General features: G+C 38.3%; 1 protein-coding gene and 1 pseudogene across 1 annotated transcript in view; both read right to left on the bottom strand.

Moving 5' to 3' along the window:
- macrod2 (mono-ADP ribosylhydrolase 2) overlaps positions 1 to 23,593 on the bottom strand; it is a 667,187-nt gene that overhangs the window by 79,479 nt on the left and 564,115 nt on the right. The gene's annotated exons all lie outside the window — the stretch shown is intronic.
- LOC137045753 (5S ribosomal RNA) lies at positions 12,376 to 12,492 on the bottom strand (annotated as a pseudogene).

The raw sequence follows: 23,593 nt of genomic DNA, 5'->3' as shown, positions 1-23,593 counted from the left end.
TGGGAAATGAAGAATGGTGTCCAAACATATCCACTGGTAGGCTGAGTGGAAGCTCAGCTTGAGAGGGTTAATGAAGGCCTAATGAGGAAGCAGAGATCGCTGTGTGCGGGCCAGACCGGTCATAACTCAAGCCTGATTGAAGCCCCACTGCCAGAGGGAGGGAGAGCAGCAACAGAAAGGGAAATGCTTCGCCACCAAAGATCTATCTCTGTGACAGAATTGCAAATCTGCCTGTGTTCAGACAACAGGAAGTCCCATCCATCATGCCATAACTACAGATATGAATACAGAGAACATTTTAATAACTCACTGACACCTTCACTTGGGTGGAAACCTTGTTGCCTTCATACAATATTGAGTAACTAACTGAAGGTAAGTTTTTATATTATTTAATTTTATAATCATTAGTCATTGTTGTTTGATCTTACAATATTTGTTTTCATGAGGGAATAAGAGAATGTCTCCATGTCAAGGCTTTAACGTCACATGAGCATGTTGTGAAGCAGTAATCTTCCATTATTTTTGCTCTGGTATAAGAACACTTTACTGGTCAGACAAAGTTTGAGTATTGAAACATATGCATCTATGTGACTACTAAAAATCTCTGTCCACCTGAAAATGCAAAAACGGGCTATGATTGTCTGCCTGATTTCCTCATGGGTCCCATCCGCAGCACCGATGCACTGAGGGATGTCATGGGCTCGGGGAAACCCCTCTGCAAGTTCCTTTACTTTGGACTCAGTAACAGGTAACTTCATACACAAGGGCAGGGCCCAAGTGGACTGCAATAGCTTCACACACTTGCCTTACTATTTAGTATTATTATTGCATTCTGTCACCTCTGTTCTGCAATACAGTGAGATAACAGGCGATAAGCGCTGTTAGCAAAGTTATTAAAAGCTACGTCCGCCACTGCATAGACTCGACTCATGTAAACAAAAGAGATAACGGCGCACAATCTGAAGTCAAACAAACGAGAGAACCGTGACACACTTCGACGCAACTCTGCGGTTTCACCATCTACACGACAACGCTGCAAATATTCCCCCTGGCTGAAGTTTAAAAAAAATCTAGTTTCAGTAACCTGATACTGCATTTGCATGTGGACGAAAAGCCAAATCGTGTAGACAGCTGTGGTTTTGAAAATACCCTTGTTCGTCTGGACAGGGCCTTGGGCTGATAGAGGACTGTTAAAGGGGTGATGAATCACTTACCAAATGAATGAGAAATCAACTTTCCCTTGAGCTTTTGATATATAAAAGGTCATGGTAATATAAGAATATCCTGTAAGTTTCAGAGCTGAATACTTCCTTGTTAGTAAAAGAAAAGCTTTTACAGACACCAGGTCCATCAAACGAGGCTCTCAAATCAATGACGTATTAGAAGGCTGAAACGCCACCTCTATGTGTACGCTGCTCCTGTAACCCCGCCCACCGACTCGTGGAGCTAAATTGATCGCATTACCGAGCAATAAACACGCCGAAGAAAGCAAGATAATCGCTTGTAAACAAGTCTCAGGTCGAGACTGGATTTGCAGACATATTGAGATTTAAACACAAGGCTGTGGCTTCTATACAGGATCCAACAGGAATGGTGCGACACACTTATGTGAGTAAAGCATGTTTTTAAAAAAAATAGGTGATAGTATTGCATTGTTAAAGATCGTATTTATTACGTGTACATGATGTGTCTAACAGAGCATACTCTTTTTTATTTATTTATTTTTATTTTATTTTTACTGCCTGTAATGTTATGTGTATTTTTTATGTAAAGTGCTTTGAGATGTAACATTTAAAGGCGCTATATAAAATAAAGTTTATTATTATTATTATACTATACGAATTATGATTCGAGACCAGACTCCCAGGGCTCGCAAAGCCCAACGTCCCAGGGCTATGTGTTTTACCAGACGGGCTACCAAAAAAAGTCGGCAGGCCGGTTAATCTAAAATAGTGAAATAACATTAATTTCTTGATCTTCGTTGTGTTTGAAGAATGTGCGCGATGTGTGTGTGGTTGGCACTTATATCCACCAATCCGACATCGATCACGGGGGGATGAGAGATAAATCATTGTGTTTCTTTGATAAATAAGTTTTGAGACTGAGCCCCTTAAGATAATTATTCCGGCCTCTTTCAAAACAATCCCTCCCTGACAAGGAAGCTGAAGCTCATTAAATATGCAAATCTTATCCAATCCAAGCCATGGGCGTTTACTTCTAAGTCTCCAGTGACACGCCCACCAAAACCCAGCTTTCAGGAGAGAGCCTCAAAAGCAGTGTAGAAAATAGCCTAATACTTATTAGGTATGGTGTTTTTGAATGTAAAACCCACCGAACGTCAATACTTGACCTCAGACAACAGTGTAAAAAAATAAATAAGCCAGTTCATGACACCTTTAATAAAGTTTTGGATACCAGACAAAACAGGGTATCTTCTGACAGGGATTCGTCGTCTGGGGTTGGATCTTTTGTGGAGTTCCATCAAAAATACAGTAAACAGAGTGATATTGTGAAATAGTATTACAATTTCAAAACAGCTGTTTTCTATTTTCATATATTTTGAAGTGTAATTTATTCCTGTCATGGCAAGGATGAATTTTGAACAGCCAAGCGTCACACGATCCTCTAGAACTCATTCTAATGTGCTTATTTGATGCTCAGGAAGTATTTCTCATTATCATCCATTTTTTATCACCTAGATTTTTGTGGAAACATTGAAAATATAGAAAGACCTGTGTTCATGAGAGAGAAACGTGATATTATTATTAATAAATATAATAATTTATTGACCACTGGCATATTTAATTATATCTAATAGCTGGCATCACCGTTTTATTAAAGCAGCCATTCCAAATGGCCAAAGCCTCTCATTAGAGTGTGGATTTATCAATCTCATGAATTTCAAAGCATGAACACTACTGCATTTCTATGTGAAAAACACCTGGCCAGGTAGGACCAGCTTCAATCCATTCCCTTCGCTCTGAAACAGTTGCTTGTAATTTGACTGTGGTTGCAGCCAGAAGCGAAGTCTCGGGGAGCCCAGCAGGTGCCACGACATTCAGCTGGCCCTCTTACCAACGATCTGTCACCGGCAGGCACCCAGGCTCATAATTACATGGGGACCGTGCCAGAAAAACTTTGACGCACTAGCTGTGGCACGTACAATCTTCTTCTTGGGTTTTCTTATTGTTTCTGTCAGGCGTAATGAAAGGGACGGGTGGGCCGCCACAGCTCTAGACCCTGCGTATATCGGCCTAAAGGTAGGAGGAGATATGAACAAGACGCAGATGTGATGTGTGTTTAACGATAATTGTAATTACTGGAACATTGCAGTACCTTTTTCAATAAATGATGAATATTATCTAGCGAAGAGGTGGCTGTGTAGCTCCCTGTAGTATGTGAGTGGGCTGTAAGCAATTTGTCATCATTATGACAATGCTGCGCAGCTGAAACTCTATGTGCACAGGACTGAGGAACATTACTATTAAAGGTAAAGTATTATAATATTGCATTACTCATGGTTTTTAAATAATACATTTGTACTAAAAGAAATGCATTAGGTTGCTGCAGACAAAGTTTGTTAGCACTTAGCATTTAAAGGCTGAACCATGAAAAGTATTTATTTTTTTATTTTAAGAAATTAATACTTGTATTCAAAAAGGATTTAATAAACAGATCAAATTGACAGTAAATAATTTTAATTAAAACTTTCTATAAAAATCTTGAAAAAAAGTGGATTACTGTTTCCAAAAAAAATAAACTAATTATGCAACACAACCATTTCAATATTGATAGTTATAAGAAATGTTCCTTGAGCAGAAAATCGGAATGATTTCTGAAGGATCGTGTCACACTGACGGAGTAATGATGCTGAAAATCCAGCTTTGCCATCAAAAATAAATGAAACATTAAAATATATTTCAATAAAAACAGCTTATTTAAATAGTAACAGTATTACTGTATTTTTGATCAAATGCAACCTTGGTAAGGATAATAGACTTTAACAGGTAATAATGTAAATCAAATAACGATGAAAAAAAACTATTATGTAATGTAATGTTTCATTTTTGACCAAAACATATTTAACACAAACAATACACATACTGTAAAATAAGTGGATTCCACTGAAACCCATAGCAATCACATACTTTAGTTATCCTACAATACTTGCATCCCTAAATAAATTAAATAAACTTAATATTAATGTGCTTTGCATCTAACTCAATAATAGTATACTTGTAACTTGAAGATCTGACTGACCCCAACACTGTACGCACAGTCATGGCACTGACAATGAGGGAATAGGACAGGCATCAGCGATATGCTTTGTTCAGTAAGAGAAAGCTGCCTCATAATGGCATGATAGGAAATGATGAAGAGAGTCCTCTCTGTCAGCATAAAGAGAAGGAGAGATAGAGAGGAAAGACTGTGTGTGTGGAGCCAGAGTGCCCAGCGAGAGGCAGGTGGAGACTTTCCAGGCCTTATTACCAGCATAATTACACACACCTGAGCCAGCCCTGCATGACAGGACAGTAATTAAAGAGTTGAGAAAGGCAAGAGAGAAACACACACTCTCTCTCTCTCACACACACACACAACAGCGCTCACATCCGGAGATCTGCCAATGGTTAAAGAGGGAGAGGAGAATAAACAGACGCGATTAAACGATGCGTGAACATACACAAATGAACACGCGTACATCAGGCGATTTGTAAAACGTTGGAGAAACGGGGTGGAAGATGTCGCTCTGTGGCGGTCACGAATTAAAAGGCATGTATAATTAAACTGGCGAAGGCGATGTTGATATATAAAGTAGAGTTAATATATCACACCTGGGGGTACAGCCGATTAGCAAAGGCTAATGCTAACCTCTGAGTAACCTTGGTCAAAAATCTTGACAACCCAATGCGCGCCAATACCGCTCCTCACTGATATGAACAGATAAGGTCATGAGAGCAATTTGAAGCAGTTTATACTAAAAATATTAGCATAAACTAAGCAAAAATGTTTTTAGCTCTCACCTGAGGCAATCTGGAGACTACCTGGAGAAAGCTTTCAGTTCACATATCAACAGCAGTTTTATAGCTGACAGAACCCTCAGAAACACTCACTGCTGATTAGCTGATGGCACAACAACAACAAAAACACACTACAATAATGCACACAACCCTTCACTAAAAAGTGAAAAAAGAAAGATACATTTCTTATTGGATCCAACTTGCCTTGCCTTGGATAATGAATCATTCTGGATAAACACATTCCTCCTTTTCACAAAAAATAAATAAATAAAATTACGGTGCCATTTATAACAATTAAAAACTATTTAAATTAAGAAAAACATATTTTAATAAAAGCGTATTATATAATATACCCCTATGTATCTAACGATGTGAAAAAGCTGTGGTTAAATAATATAAAAACAGTAAAATCAAATATTATGCTGCTACACTGTAAAAGAAAAAAGAGAGAATTTCTAATTAATTTTCTGTGAATTGATGCAGTTTAATAAACAGAAATTCAATTCGGCCAACTAATTTTTTTTAGATGTGATAATTCACTGGAAAATTTTCAATTGGAGACCTGAATTTTACAGTGTAGTTTACACTGTACATACAGTCATGGCACTGACAATGAGGGAGAAAGACAAACCTTGACATCTTTCAAAAGACATAATATAAATACAACTTAAAGCGGATTTTATGCAAAATGCTTTTTTATGTGGTGTTTGAACATAAATGTGTGTCCACAGTGTAAACAACCCTATAATGGTAAAAATCCACCCACTCCCCTTTTAAAAATAATACCCTTAAACCAGAAACAGTCTCAAAACGAGCTGTTCCAATTTTCTCTCTACTGTGATGTCACAGATTAGAGCAAGCCCCGCCCACGACTATCTCTGCCCTATTAGCATAGATCCTGCCCTGAGAGAGCTGCACAGTCCGCTATGTCTATATCCTCGCTAGAACAGCTAGTGATAAAAATGTCTGAGCTACATAATTATTATAACTGTTCTGTTTTTGGATGTAATAAAGAACATAAGAGCCTTCATGAACTCCAGGCACTGATACAGTGGGTGAATTTGATTTATGAAGGTAATAATGTGCCGAAAGAATTAGCTAAATTCAAATATGTTTGTGTGAAAATACCAGCTGTGCGTGATCCACCTTCAAACACAGAACATGTAAGTATTTCACTTTATATTTTGTGAATGTTTGCAAATCGCCTTTCTGAATGTGCTCATTAAAAGCCTTCACATAGAGCAGAGCTGTGTCATTATTTTTAACCCGAAAACGCTCACCATCTGTACAATTCATAAACACACATTTATTATACACAATACAGTCAGGTGATTCACTTTTTAAACTGTGTATGTTTTCAGTAAAGATAAGAGACTTCTAGGAAGAGTGGAATATTTATTTGAAATGGCCAGCACATTGACACATTTCAGTAACACAAGGGATGTTGGTTGCCAATATCTGTACAGCAATTTATAGATGATCATAATGCTAATCAATAAGTTGAATAGAGTTAACTCTCCAATAATGACATAAATTCATCACCTAACCATTCAGAAATGTCATTTTGCATTCTAAAAGTTACTTCTTGAGTCTCTCAATCAGTGTCGCACATATAAGGCTGAACACCGCTACGGACAATTTCTGACATATTTGCTGAGTGATTTTCTAGTTTTGTTGTTGCCGGGGTATCTGAAGCATGAGCTGTAAAGACACCTTCTTGCTCATTTTTACCTAAAGGGATAGTTCACCCAAAACTGAAAATTTTATGTTTATCTGCTTACCCCCAGTGCATCCAACATGTAGGTGTGTTTGTTTCTTCAGTAGAACACAAATGAAGATTTTTAACTCCAACCGTTGCTCCAAATGTTCATTTTTGGGTGAACTATCCCTTTAAAGATACACAAATGAAAACTCTGTTTTTGCTCCCACGCAAATAGAGACATCTAGGGCATGCTAAAATAAATTATCTGTGGGATATTTTGAGTTGAAACTTCACAGACACTGGAGATACTGGAGACACCTGAGACTTAAATTACATCTTGTTAAAAAAAAAAGAATGGCAAAATAAGTTCCCTTTAAATATATAATTCAAAAGTTGTAATAGGTCAGTCACTACCAAAACAGTAACAACACCATGTACTTTAATGCCAAAGAGTAGACCGTTTTAAGTGGTGCTCACTGCAGAGACAAATGAGTCAAATAGATGGAGCTCAACCCAATCCAGCTTCACCTTTGTGGATCTAAGGGGTGGAGCTTAACCTACTTAGGGTTAGGTCTTTTAGATCCATCGATTAGGTCCAGAGAGGGAGAGATGGGAATCAATCTCCATCCATTGGCTCTGCAGTGAGCAGCTCTGTATGTTCTAGTACTCATCCAAATCCACATTGCGTAAAAACAGCAAACTCTCAGTCCTTCTGGGGGGAAATGCATTCACTAAAACAAAGATGGACAGAAACCACTTAAGAGGGTTGGGCAGTGGTCAGCCAGACATTGTTTTGATCTTGTGTGCCGCAAAGAGAGAGATTGCAGGTTTGGGAGTTTTTGGAATCACAACTAAAACTGAATTATCATTTCAGAGATGTGCTTCTGAAAGGTTTTTGTTTTGAACAGCCAAATCTATACATCAAAGAACAAGGGCCTCACAACACCACTTAAGAGACCAGATGGACTGTGGAGATAGTGCTGGCTGAAAAGATTAGCAATGGTCAAGTGTTCTAAACTGCTCTTTGAATAAAATACAACGTCACCTAAATGGAGCTGAATGAAAAAAATGTTAGCAAATGTCCATCTGTTAAAAAATACTCCAATTTATACATCCCATGCCTGATACTGAGCCAACCATAACCCAAAAAAAGTAATAAGCCATTAACTGAAGGGTGTTCTTAGCACTTTTATAAAACTCTTTGAACATAATTATATATTAAGGACACAAATTTTCATTTTATTAAGCAAAATATAATTTTGACACGACTGGAATGCTATGGTGACCTATTTAGGATCAGTTATATAATAGACATTTTAACAGGCTAAAAAGTGTTTTGTCTTATTAAAAACCATATTGCATAACAATTTCTGCATAAAACATTCAAATGCAATGTTCCTAAACTGTACCCATAAGATGAAAAACCGATAATGAATTAAGCACCATACTGCGTAAATCAAGCCTGGGGTTAAAAGCAAGCCAAGATATTCTTCACAGATGTATAATAGAAAATTAAAATAGCAGCTATAAAAGTAAATGCAGAGGATGTAAGGGAATTATAGTGAGTGAGTGCATTAAAGCTGTATGTCAGCAAAAATACAGAGCTCTTGAAGACTCCTCTTAAGAACCATACTTCAATGGCGAAACAACAAGACATGCTTTTTTCAACATTCATTCCCTCAGGAAGGTAAAGAAACCCACGTTTGAAAAGCTTGCATTTATGTACTCTAAAATACAGGATATTGTAAAATGTCACAGCACGGACGTAACTTTCGTGACCACTCTGGGGCTCTTGATCTGATAGATAATACGCTAGTAAATAAATGTCAACTAGCACATGCTGTCTTCCCAATGGATGAAAAATGGAGTCCATTTCACCTCAGCTGAAATGCTAACAGCTTATTTGACAATAACACCATAGTCTCTTTTTTTAGAAAATAGCCTGCAGCTGAGGAACATGCGATTTCATTAGGGACATATTTCCCACTTTTTGGCTTTCTAATGGATTGGATATAGGTGTGTTGTGAAAACGAGGGGAAACAGAAGCGTGTGTCAGTGTAACATGAGCATACAACTAATAGAGCATTGATCAATTATAGCTAGATGTCAGACTGCTGTGTTAGGCTGTAATTAAGGTGATGAAACAGGCTATCCCCACTGAGCCTGTCGAAACAAAAGAACAGGGGCCAAAGAAAAAGTGAAAAATTCACATAACACACATAGCACTATTCAAGTAGATTTCTGTTCATAGTTAATTAAAAAAGTAATAAAGTAAAAAAATAAATATTTGAGCGATTGGTTTGAAAACCATGATTCATTCAGGAACAAATGAAAATACTGTCTGTAACTTGAATCATTAACGTTTGGTCTTATTTAAGGGCACCTATTATGCAAAGTTCACTTTTACATGGTGTTTGAACATAAATGTGTGTTGGCACTGTGTGTACACCACCCCCCTATAATGGTAAAACTCCATTCACAGTGTCTCAGAACTATGGGCGTATTATTGTAGCATTATTCCAAACAAATATATTGTTATCCACAAATAAATGTAAAGCGATTCACACACACACAAAAAAGAAAAAAATCACAAATCAATAGAATGAGATCCACAAATATATGCAGGAGTTTCACAAAAATGAATTAGATCAAAAAAATCCACACATATATTTTTCGGTCACAATCACACAACTTCATTTGTGGATCTCTTCTTGCACATTTGTGAATCGCAGCACAGCACGTGGATTTTGAAACATTTCTAGCATCTAGACTCAAACAAATCCACAAATACGTAGACTCCACCCACCGTCTACTTAAGCCAATCAGAAAACGGCCATATCGTGCTGACCAATCGTAGCACGTTCTCACTCCAACCAATCACATTTTGGCCGGTGCCGCTGAAAAACAGTTAGGACCACTGATCTATGATCAGATAACGGCCGCATCGTGCTGACCAGAGCCATAGAGCTCTCAATAGTTCAAAACAACTCCACGCTGTCAATCTGTTAGAATAGGATTAAGCAGGACAGACAGCATTTTCACTATATTTGCAGCAATGTCTGGCAAATATTAACACAATATGTGCATTGACTTCACCACGGCTTTACAGTAGCATTTTATTCTGAGGAGAGAATCTTCATTTGGGTCACGAGAGTACAACACATGATTTTACAGCCTTGAGTGTTGTAGCCAATCATGTGCATTTCTTTTAAAAATAATAACCAATCTACCGTGAATGAGAATCCTCTCAGTGTCGATGAAAACAAGTTTCAGTCTCAAAACACTGAATTAATTTTAGTGCAAGTTTTTACACAAATCGACCCACTATTCACAAATCCTCTCATCATAACAAACAGCACAGACATGATTTAAATAAAGATTTATCGTGAAGTAGTCAGATATTTTTGTTTTTCATTAGACTTTGTAATGTTCCCTAATAAGCCTATATTTAACATTCCAGTACAAAAAAGTAACAATTTTTTTTTATTTTAGTGGTATAAATCTGACTAACTATAAATATTCATTCAAAATAGAAAAAAGGCTAATGCCAATAAGTGTCCCTTTTTCCACCATCTACTGGCTGTTTTATTTTTAATTTGAATGTTGTTAATGTCCTAAATTATGTTATTTTGATACTCGAAGCCTACAAAACAGGTGAATAAAAAGAAATGAAGCTAGAATAGGCTATATATAATTTACCCAAGAAAGGAGTTTTAAATGGTGGTTAAAAAAAAAACAGGGCAACCAATTTATTCAACTCCTTACATTCAGGTGCTAGAGACGTTATTCCTTGAATGAATATAAACACATTTGACAGAAAGATCTCAGAGAATCTAAAAACCGTTGAAATGACAGATAGCATCTGGATATAATAGCTTTAGCAGGGATCTCACGTTAGAGACTGCAGTTAAGAGTCTGACAATCTATTATATAACAATATATACATCAACTCTAACATGCTTCATAAAATACATCTGTCAATATTCCTGAGAGGCCAATAATGCCATAAAATCTCAAAATATGCAGTAATTTCATCAATTTTCCAGCGAGTGCACTTGAGATAGCCTACACTGAAATGAATGATGTTTAAAGGGATAGTTCACTTTAAAATGAAAATGCTGTCATCCTTTACTCACCCTCAAGTTGTTTCAGACCTGTATGAGTTTCTTTCTTCAGCTGAACACAAGGGAAGATATTTTGAAGAATGTCAGTAATCAAACAGTTAACTGGAGCCATTGACTTCCATAGTATTTTTTTTTCCTACTATGGAAGTCAATGGCTCCAGTTAACTGTTTGGTTAGTGACATTCTTCAAAATATCTTCCCTTGTGTTCAGGGAAGTTGTTTCAAAACTTGAGGACGACTAAAGGATGACAGAATTTTCATTTTAAAATGAACTATCCCTTTAATGCTGGAATTATTGGTCGCTCCGTGACACACGCTCTGCATTCCTCAGTTCCTATGGAAGTGTCCTAATCAATAGATATATAGAGTTATATAGATATATATGTTATATAGATATATAGAGTTATATAGATATATAGAGTTTTATAGATAGTTTATATAGATCAGTGATCGTAACTGTTTTTCAGTGGCACTGGCCAAAACGTGATTGGTTGGAGCGAGAACGTGCTACAATTGGTCAGCACGATATGGCCGTTATCTGATTGGCTTATGTAGACGGTGGGTGGAGTCCACGTATTAGTCTAGATGCTAGAAATGTTTCAAAATCCACGTGCTGTGCTGCGATTCACAAATGTGCAAGAAGAGATCCACAAATGAATGCAAATTATGCAAGACATGGTTGTGTGTTCGTGAAATCAAAATATGTGTGGATTTTTTTTTTGTTATTCACAAATGTCATTGTATTTATTTGTGAATCTAATTCATTTTTGTGAACCTCCTGCATATATTTGTGGATCTTGTTCTATTGATTTGTGAAATTATTAATTTTTTGTGAATGGCTTTACATTTATTTGTGGATAACAATATATTTGTTTGGAATAATGCAACAATATTACCGCCATACAGAACAAGCCATTTCTGGGCAATGTGACATCACATTTTACAGGCCCTGTCCACGAGTGTTGATGGACACTGCTGTATTAGCATAGAACCCGCCCTCAGAAAGCGGTACACAGTACACCAGGTTCATCTCCTTGCCAGAGGATTAACAACAGCATTCAAGTAATAATAAATAATAATAAATAATGCGTTCAATTTATATAGCACTTTTCGAGGCACTCAAAGCGCTTTACATAGAAGGAGGGAATCTCCTCAACCACCACCAATGTGCAGCATCCACCTGGATGATGCGACGGCAGCCATATTGCTCCAGAACGCTCACCACACACCAGCTGATTGGTGGAGAGGAGACCTAGTGATGAAGCCAATCAGGATAGGGGGATTATTATGAGGCCATGATGGACAGGGGCCAATGGGCAAATTTGGCCAGGATGCCGGGGTTACACCCCTACTCTTTTTCCGAAAGACATCCTGGGATTTTTAATGACCACAGAGAGTCAGGACCTCGGTTTAACGTCTCATCCGAAAGACGGTGCTCTTTATCAGTATAGTGTCTCCATCACTATACTGGGGTGTTAGGACCCACACAGACCACAGAGTGAGCACCCCCTGCTGGCCTCACTAACACCTCTACCAGCAGCTACCTGGTTTTCCCAGTTGGTCTCCCATCCAGGTACTGACCAGGCTCAGCCCTGCTTAGCTTCAGTGGGAAACCAGTCTTGGGCTACAGGGTGATATGGCTGCTGGTTAAGTAAGAAATGTGTTCTTCTCAAAGCTACTAAAGTTTATTCAGTCAAGAGCAGTGAGTGATTTTCTGTTTATCTTTTGTTGTTTGATTCATATTAACATCAGATATAGCAGTAGGTACTGTATATTACACTGTTCTCACTTTAGTACAAATATCTAATATACACATGGGATTTCTGCACTTGCTGCATACATGCACTGACATAACCTTGTGTGCATTAGACTAGTTCTCTTTCATGTATTATTGCAGTTTAACTGTCAAGTTTAATACTCATGGACTCACCAACATCCAGCTCTCTGTGCTCATGCATCGAGTGTGTGTTTGCTCAAGTTGAGAGTGATATGGCTTTAAAACGCATGCAGATTATAATATTTCATGATGATGAAGACCTGCAATGTCATGTGAGCATGTCCTCAATAGAGATGATCATAACCAAACAGATGTATCATGTTTCAGTTTTAATTTGCGTGTTCACAGGCTGTGTGTAATATATGCCTTTGTACTGTGTATAATTATGTTTTATGTATAATAATTATTTGAATACACACACACCAAAATATATATATATTTTTAAGAAATATTTGCGCACACATACAGTGGCAGCAAGTGACCATTTTGTCCTCAGCTCACGTGGAGTGTTCCCAGGCTACTACAGTGGTCAGTATCTATCAAAAGTGGTCCAAGGAAGGAACAGAGGTAAACTGGCGACAGGATCATGGTTGGCCAAGGCTCATTGATGTACACAGGGAGTGAAGGCTGGCCTGTGTGGTCCGATCAAACAGACGAGCTACAGAAGCTCAAACTGCTCAAGAAGTTAATGTTCTGATAGAAAGGTGTCCGAATACACAGTGCATCGTAGTTTGTTGCGTATGGGGCTGCATAGCTTCAGATCAGTCAGGGTGCCCATGCTGACCCCTGTCCACTGCCGAAAGTCAACAATTGAGCATCAGAACTGGACCACGGAGCAATGGAAGAAGGTTGCCTGGTCTGATGAATCACATTTTCTTATACATCAAGTGGATGGGCGGATATATGTGTGTCGCTTACCTGGGGAACACATGGCACCAGGATGCACTATGGGAAGAAGGCAAGCTGGCAGAGGGAGGGTCAATGTCTTTTGACAATGTTCTGCTGGGAAACCTTGGGTCCTGTCATCCATGTGGATGTTACTTTGACACGTACCACCTACATAAGCATTGTTGCAGACCATGTACTCCCTTTAATGGAAACTGTATCCCTGGTTACTGTGGCCTCTTTCAGCAGGATAATGTGCCCTGCCACAAAGCAAAAATGGTTCAGGAAAGGTTTGAAGAGCACAACAACGAGATTAAGTGTTCACTTGGCCTCCAAATTCCCCAGATCTCCATTTTGGCAGCAAAAGGGGGACCAACACATAATGCTATGGACACAATATAAGGTCATAATGTTTATATATATATATATATATACATACAGATAGGCTACATATATACATGTGATCATTTATTTTGTATGGAAATATGGAAAAATGGATAGAGCAACAGAGACAGTTTATGTTTGTAAAAGTGACAGCCCTCTTTCTCCACAAGATAATAATGCTAATAGTGCCCTCTGTTGTGGGGTCAGACGAAAAAGATTGCAAATGATCAGCTAACATGACAGCTGAAATCACAATAGCATTTGCCAACACGCTGACTGCCACACAACCCTCTATTTTCCAACAGAGACAGACATACTGAGAGTGAGTCTCGGACTTTGCAACTAATGAAGGATGCTCCAAAAATGACAAGTGGATAGGCCACGGGCTCCATAGTTTTTTCAAGACTAGCAAGTGGTGTCCAGCAGAGCCCCCATAACCCTGCATTTTAATCAAACCTCTCCTCATGAATGATAGCATACTGCCTGCACTCAGCGTAAATCACCACTTGTTCACATTCCCTCTTAGATCAAAAATACTTAAAAGCTGCTTTGTTTTTTTGTGTGTGTGTTTTTTACATTTTGTTCCTGCAACATTTTGGTCACCAGGTTCGCATTAGCATTCATAATTCAAGCAATGTGTATTGCCATTATTATGTAATCAAAAAGAAAATGATTCTTACTGGTCCTCAATGACACTTCAATGCACCTCAACGACAGCAGGTATATGTCTGTGTTCTAAATATAGTTTGCCTTCTGGAATAACTGCAGGGAGTAAGGTAGCGTTTGTACCTTTGCAGCACATATCTCTACCTCTTTTCTTTTCTCAGTTATATGGAGTCGTGCTGGGTTTCCTCGGCAGGAGGTGCGTCCTCTTACAGGAAAGGAGCGGAGCAAGGTATACTGGAGATGCAAACATGACACAGACAGACACGTGTCTCCTCTGGAGTGCCACTGGCACTTCTCTCATCTATCTTTGTTTATCCTGTCTGTAGTCATCCAGAGTTAGTTCTTCTGACACCACGGATAGGATCTCGCAAACAACTAGTGTATGTGAGAATGCCTTGTCCTGACATGAAGTGTCAAAATCAGCGAGCATGTTTCCTTAAACAGCTTGCGAGAAGCAGCGATGTCAGCCTGAGAAAATTACTAGTAGTGGCTTCTCTGTCAAAGCTTGCTTTTTCATTCCCTCATAACTCAACATAGCAGGTAAATCCGCCACCCTGTGACTTTGCGAAGGTAGTGTGTCAAATTAGGGATCCAACATGGTGGGACAAGCACAGGAAAACCAGAAAAAGTGGCTGATAAAGCCTACACTTAAGATAATGATCAAAGCCATATATAACAATCTACTGCAGAGAAAATGAAGGAATCTCCATCAAAAAATGCCTCATTGTTTTTTGTTTTGTTTTTCCTGATACGGTTATACATATATGGATATAAATTGCCTTTACATATAAACTAATTGACATTTGAAAGTTTTGTTTTCTTCAATAGATTGTAGGTAAATATCCACCTGTTCTTTTTGTTTTCTGATAGATATAGTGTCCCGTAACAGTGTGAGAAAACATGAGTGTGTGAGTAAACGCTATTTCTGAATGAAACTGAATAGTGAACAATTTCAGACCTTTTTGTAAACCCATTTGACTGCTTATTCGATCATAAGAGTGATTCCGGCATCGCTGATTCTGATTCTAATTCTAAAGAGCTGATAGAAAACACACATCACTGCTGAAATAGTATCAAAGAAAACAATTCTCAGGTTGTTATATGGTTTTCTCCACCATCAGACAAGGATTCATCAGTAATATTTTACTGGGGCACAGATGTATTTACTGGGGTTTGTTCCCTGATAAAAAAAAAGTCTCGCCCCCTAACTACGACTGAGGGAAGACTGGACAAAAAAAAAGTGTTAGTTCATCCAGTAGGGATATAAGCTATACATTTACCCACATGGATTCCTCTGTGAATAGATAGAACCGGAGAACAAGACACCCTGGAACCCAAAGGGGCCATTCAAATATATATTATACCTCTCTCTATCGTCCACCCACCCATCCATCCATGGAGCGCTTGTTCATTTGCATTGAAGCAATAGCAAGATTATAAAAAAGCATAATAATGTGGCATTTGTTTTGTTCCACGGTGTGTTTGATGTACTTTGTACTGCATTGATCTGTCCAAGCTGTGACGTAGTTAATCTGTTTTTTTTCCCTCCCTTTTATTGGGCTAGTAGAAGTTCTATCTATCTATCTATCTATCTATCTATCTATCTATCTATCTATCTATCTATCTATCTATCTATCTATCTATCTATCTATCTATCTATCTATCTATCTATCTATCTATCTATCTATCTATCTATCTATCTATCTATCTATCTATCTATCTATCTATCTATCTATCTATCTATCTAGTCGGTTGGTCGGTCGGTCGGTCTGTCTGTCTGTCTGTCTGTGGGTGCGTTCCATTCGACCGTAAGTGGACTGCGAAGTGGACTTCACAGGGTATTCCGCCATCTTAAGTGAGATTCCAATCCAAAGGGAGCGAACATGTTCAGTTTGAAGGACACTGCAAACGGAGCAGGGAAGAAGGGAACATCGATACATCTCTTCACAGGAAGTGGAGAGTAAAAATCACCCAACTGTCATTGTGCGTCACATCACTTGTCTGAACTAACGATGGAGCAGAGTCGTTAGAGGAGTTTTTAAACTAGTTTAAAAAAGTTTACATATGCATTTGAATATTAAGTTATTATACTCAGTAGAGTATTTATGAACACATAATGTTCGAATGTTACATTCGAATACTATATTTTATGAATACGTAAACAAATTAAGTGTTGAGAAGCAGCTGAGGGCTGTAAAAAAAAAAAAAAAATAGACGTACCTCAGGAATATTTATTATGCCTCTGCACTTTGGAAAGAAAGCGCACGAGATGAGACCGCTACAAAGACCGTTGATTAAGAATACATTTATACATAGTTAACCAAATCCAAATGTATTTTCATATTGGATGATAGGTGCAGCTTCAAATGTGTTCATACGCAATACAGGTATATGTAATCTAATAAAACTTATGGACAATGTTTTGATTATACTTTTTTAGATACATACTGTGTTTTGTAAATGTATATGCTTATTATATGGTTTACCAATACCTACCTTCCTATAATCTATCTTTTGTTCTAATTTTGTTGAATTAACATTAAGAAAGGTACAAGAATGACATGAGTATAAATAATAAATAAATTAAGTGTACGTTTGTACTTGTGAATAACACAAAGAACAACACAAATCAACAAAACTGGCACTTTACGCAGAGAAAAAGCCATTGAGTGTGCTGTTTACACCTGTAATTGCTTAATTTCAAATTGTATCTTGTTTTCACATAGCTGGCATTTCAGTTTTGACATCTAAGAGACGAGCTCTACAAACTCGATCTCTGGATTATTTATTCATTAATATTTAAAGGTAATGAAAAAAATATCTGAGCAAGCATAAAACTGCTTTGATGTTGGCTCTCAATGCCAAAACAGCGTGGCACATCTGCAAGGCCATACAAATGAAGCACATCTGAACACAATATCAATTTATTTATGAACAGTACAAGGCAAAGGTTTGGCTCGTCAATATTAATTAGATAAGTGACTGGACGGTCTATGAAGATTACCTATCAACAACAGCCAGGGCTAATTAATATTCATGGGCTCGATCTCAGCCACATATATAGTCACAATGCACCCATCTTCTGCTCCATCCCCCCACCTCACACTTTAAAACTCGTTACAGCTCCACTGTGTGGAAACATCCTTGAGGGCAAAATCCCACTCTCCACACATGAATTGACCACACTGCAGTCGCAGCAATAAATGTCAAGTGGGTGTTTGTGAGGGAGAGTAGGAGGAGGTTGTCCTCTTATCTTCGCACAATCATTTATATGACAAAGCTTCCTGCGCTTCCTCTTGGAGGACTGTTATTTTCCCTCTCTAATCTGAATAGATGAGCAGCTTCAACACGTTCTGATAGGAGAGAAGCTAAATAAATTCGGAATAAAAAAGTTTGGATAGGGAACATTTGTTAATTTAGTTTATCTTAAAGGAAGTCTGTCACTGGAAGATTAAGAGGAAGATTCCTCCTCGAGCCTACTAAAACAAGAAATATTAAGGCTATAAATGTTTTAAAAAGTCTTTTGAAAAGATGTCTCAGAGGTCTCTTAAACGGATGTCTATCTGCAGGACTCCTATAAGTTCTATAGAAGTTTAAACCGACAAAGATTAAAACTTTTTCATAAACTTAAGAATTTGGGGGGGTTGGTATGACATGAGGGCGGGAAAATGACATAATTGTCTATTTTAGGATATAAAGGGTTAGTTTACCCAAAAATGAAAATTATGTCAGTTATTACTTACCCTCATGTCATTTGACACCCGTAAGACCGCCGTTCATCTTCGGAACACAAATAAAGATATTTTGGTTGAAATCCAATGGCTCAGAAAGGCCTTCATTGACACCAATGTCATTTCCTCTCTCAAGACTCATTAAGGTACTAAAGACATCGATAATAGGGCACTAAAGACCACCAATAATATTTGAGGTTTTGAAAACTTAGTGGGTGTTTATTTCCGCATTCAGTCATTAGAAGTTTCCACAAGCAGTTTCGGAGCATCTGAAATGTGCAATTTGATCTATAAAAAGTTACTGACTTTCACGAGAGAGAAAATTAGTTCAAATCTGGCCAGAAATCTGATGAATGTGATCAAAAGCCCCTGTGGAGTAACAGCCAGTGATCTGTTCAAGGCCAGACCAAAGAACAGAGAAGAGATTTAGGCAGCCGAGTGTTCCAGGAGACGGGTCATTCCACTATGAGCATCAAGGGTTTGTATTAAATCCTATAAAAACTTGTTAATCACTGACCTTGAAATAAATGTGTGTATAACTTTGCAAATATTATCTGATGAATAGAACGATAAGCTTCTCTCATCCAAAATTACGCTAATCATCACCGCCTCCATCTGTAATGTCCCCTCATGTACCACCAACATTATCACACTTTACCCAACCGGCATGTATTAACAAACTCATTAAAACGGGACTCATTTTTCATGTGTCCTTGGCTAAATCTATTATGCCACTTTTATTGTGGCCCGCTTTACAAGGGCATACAACTTGAGGCTCAAACAAAACCGTCTCTGAAATAATCGTGTGTTTTCTGTGCCGCCACTGTCGCGCCTGAACTCTTACAAGTGAAATATAATTGGGAACCAGAGCCCTAAAATTTAAGTACTTCATTAAAGTTGTGTTTGCTTTTAGTGCTGCTGGTAAGAAAAAAAAAAACACACAAAAAAACCTCCCACTCCCTCCGAGTGAGGAATGGGTCATGGTCTAACCTTATGAGTCCTGTGAGATACACTGCGCCGTAAATATGAAGCTAAGGTGCCCTCTAGGGAAGCATTTGTTACAAAAAAAAGCTAAAATGGGTCTGGTAAAAATCTTGACAGATTTTTTTTTTTTTTTAAATATTGTGAAATAGGGTTCTTAAAAGATTTCTTAAACTTTTTGAAGAGAAGAAATCCAATCAATGTCATGCCATTGTGGAGGGGTCATCTTTGTTGAGGTTCAAGTTCAAAGCAGGACAAAACACAAAAATGATTTGTACCAAAAACAAAAAAACAAAAAACAGAAGCTTAATAACTTTGAAGTCAAATAGAGACCACATCCGTCCCCGTCTTCTCTTTCCTACATGACTTTCATATAAAAAGATCAAATGATGCCATATACAGCAATTATCCCCTTTCAATTGTTTTGGAATGCTAACTATTGCCATATGGATGAGATAGACACTATTGCCTCATGAGGAGGAGAAAATATTTAAAGGAGAGAATATGACACAACCGGTCAAAAGTTCTGAAGTACTCATACTTCATTATAACTGTTTTCCACATTTTAGAACAATACTAATAACATTTATTAGTGAAAGTCTATAAAACAACAAACGGAAGGTAAGAATCATGTAGTGTCCAAAAGAGTTAAATCTAAACTTCATTCACAAAATATTACATGAGAAAAAGAAAAGATGGTAGAAACATGTAAATAAGGAACCAGTAATGCTAATACATACATCTTCTATTTCTTATCAAATAATTTGTTTTCTTTTTGTTCAGTGTTTCTATTGTGTGTAATGGTACTCAGAAATATTTGTATGCTTAGGAAGCGCAAAAACTTCTGATACTGAAGGGGGTGTTCTCTCTACCACAGAACATTAAATCAAACAATGTGTATATTTATTAGCGTGAGCCGTTCACAGTTTCATGCTCTGATCTGTAGGTGAGCTGGCTGCTGCTGCCCTCCAGGCTGGGACCAAACAAAACCCTGTCCACTTAAAACATAAAAAGGATCTCTTAAAGCAGCTCTTAAACCATTCACACCCGAGACAGACCTTTATCTCTCTCCTCCCCTCTCCCTCTTTTCTCTTCCCTCACCTTTCTCTCCACACTGCGAGGCCTCCTGCTGGGCCTCTTTTTCTTTTCGTCTGCCTCTTGGAAATCAATATGAACAAACACAACCATCTAATAACCACCTAAAGAAACAATGAATTCAGAAAGCGGATCCAATTAGAATTCTAAGTGGTGGGCAGCACTGCTTTCATAGCTCGGCTGAACAAACTAGCATGCCGGCAGTCAAACAGAGGGCTTGAGGACATGGAATGCTCTGTTTGATTGGTCGGTTCAGGTTCTGCCTGGGTTGGAGAGCTTCTCTCTGATGTTTTGTTCCTCTTCTGCTTATTCAGATGGGCCTGAGAAAACAGGTTGGAATTCTAACCAAGCATTGGATTACTCGTGGACCTTCATACCAGAAGAAATGTGTTTATGTATACGTCAGGGTTGTACTTCATTGTAATTCCAATCACTGAATTTCAGTTGACGTAGCAAACAGAATATAGAATTGTAACTCAAAATTCTGACAAAGGCATCTGCTAAATGAATAAATTTGAAATGTAATGAATTTGATTAATAGAACGACAGACAGAGAACGAAAGATAGATAGGAAGGTAGGTAGATAGATCGAGAGACAGAATAATAAATATTATGAACATATATGACGGACGGACGGACGGACGGACGGACGGACGGACGGACGGACGGACGGACAGACAGACAGACAGACAGACAGACAGACAGACAGACAGACAGACAGATAGACAGATAGACAGATAGATAGATAGATAGATAGATAGATAGATAGATAGATAGATAGATAGATAGATAGATAGATAGATAGATAGATAGATATCACTCTGAATCATATACTTTTGCCCAACGCTGGTATATGTTATGAATGCACACATACTGGTACTTTATATCCCAGAGGCTCAATCCAGTGGCAATGCAGCAATGTGCTGGTTATCCCAACCGCCTCCACTGCAGAGAGATCCCATCTCAAAAGTGACCCTCGTGTGCTGCCTTGCTAGCAATTTGAGAAAATAGACTTTAAATGATCGTGTTATGAACAGTACAGTAAGAGGACCCACTCTAAATACTGCACTCAGTCTGGAGCTTTTCAAACTCTTCTACCGAGAGACCATTTTGTATTCAAAATGTTTTATCTGCTATTGAGGATGGGGCACACAGTCCATTTTTGAAAACGACTCGGAACTTCAAGAGAGACCCATAAAGTAAATGGAACCAGTGTAGATGCAGTTAATGGAAGATTAAATCTAATTTTTGATTAATATCCCATTGAGCTATTTAATGACAGCTCGTTTCGATAAGGGACCTTTTAACCTTCAGTAATATGCATTTCACTGCGTAACTCACAGCTAGCTATGACAAGACACATTCAGCTCATTTACTGGTCTGAGCACAGTAATGTCATAAACACAGCACAGGATCATGTGACTCAAACACAGGTGCAGCTCCTTAAAAGTACAGCATCTGACAACTCAAAGGTCTCGAGACACCATCTGCTGATCTCGATATTTAATTTCAGGTACTACCTCAGACGCCCTGACATGTCAGCCATTTCCTGTCAGATGGTGACAGAAGCAGGCTGTAGTTTTCACAGTGCTTTCAGCAGGTTTGATGGACAGTTTATGCACGTGGGGGATGAGTAATCCTGGGAGTATCTGAAATGCCTTTATGCCATGGTGGTTTGTGTGCGATTTATGAAGCATCCAGTCTAAGAGCATTTCACTAACACACCCTGAGCTCGCTGTGACTACCCCATGAACTCCCTAATCAATAGCGAATCTGTCTCAGTCCGGGTCTCACTGAGAAAATCGATTTCCCCAGGCGTCTCCGGCAGGGTTTTCCATTGGCTGGCCGGTGGAACCATCTTTGTAACCAACTGCTGAGAAAAACACATTTTTTCAAGCTATGAATGGCAGTTTTGCCAGACACCACAAGTGTGATTCCACACATTGAGATCCTTAATGAATAACACGTTCTCTGGGAAGGTGACACTTCGTGAATTCTGAGACAAGCTAAAAGGTAGTAATGCTCATACATATTTATAGAGCAAAAATAGCATGTACCAAAATATTAAAAATAGGTAGAAACTAGAAAGAGAGACATATTTCTATGTATTGTGATATTTGCCTATGCAACGAGGGGGAGAGGACGCTGGCGTTATGTGTTCGCTGCTTCTCCACCCGAATCAAGCTAACTATAATGTAAGATTTAGATTTTTTTTTTTTTATGACCGTGACCAGTCTAATCAGTCAGAGATATAATTGGGACTGTTGCATAGATCTTACCGTCTCACTCGGCTGATTTCACTCGGCTGTTAACAGTTAGTTGCGCTAACCGTCCAACAGCTTTTTTTAGCTGCTTACATTACCAGTGGTTTCGATCGCTCTAGTAATGTCACGGATGATTGTTTGGTGCCGAGTTCTTATTCTGCATATCTCATCTCTGGATGGTGGTTAAAGACGTGCGTGAAGTTCGTGTGGCTGGAATACTCAGCTGATGGAATATAACTACAATGCTCCATCATGTTTATCAGTCATTTAAGAACTTGGACTCCTTCGAAGGCCACAATACATCCACAGAAGTGCTTGGCGAAAGTTTGTTTATTCCTGGTCTGGTGAAACCATCCCTTCTATCTGGCCACATGTGCACCCTGTCTCGGCTCTTTCACGTCATCAGAGGACTGATTCTCTGAGGATTATCCGCTTGTTAAATCGTGGCATCTCAGCACGTTCTTTTCGCTTCACAAACATCCCCCTAGGAATGAAGAGGGAAGATCTGAGGGCTCCAAAACGACTGATGCTTTTAAAAAGGGACTACAAAGTTGCCTGTTTAGAAAGTCTTTCAATGTTTAAATTGCTTTGTGTTTACATTTTTGTTGTTGTTGATATTAACTTAAATCTTAATTACCCTAAATGCTTTATTTCATTTTTCCTCCCTTTGTAACGCTTTGAGATTTTCTTTAAAATGAAAAGTGCTTTATAAATAATATAAAGCACATACAATATAATAATGTATTGTTATTATTATTACATATCCACACGTAAATCAGTGGCGATTGCTTTAAAGGTGCACAATGTGGGATTTTTGCAGAAATTTGAGAAAATTGCTTTTTTAACCAAGGAATCGGGATGTCTGAGGGAGTTGCCTGTCAATTGCGTCATATCTGGGTTACCCTCAGTTTCGGTTTTATTCTGCAAAAGTGCTTTACTCTTAGCAGTGTGAACAAGTGTCACACT

This window comes from Pseudorasbora parva, chromosome 17 (genome assembly GCF_024679245.1).
Source record: "Pseudorasbora parva isolate DD20220531a chromosome 17, ASM2467924v1, whole genome shotgun sequence".
NCBI lineage: Eukaryota > Metazoa > Chordata > Actinopteri > Cypriniformes > Gobionidae > Pseudorasbora > Pseudorasbora parva.
This window is presented reverse-complemented; position numbering and strand designations above follow the sequence as displayed.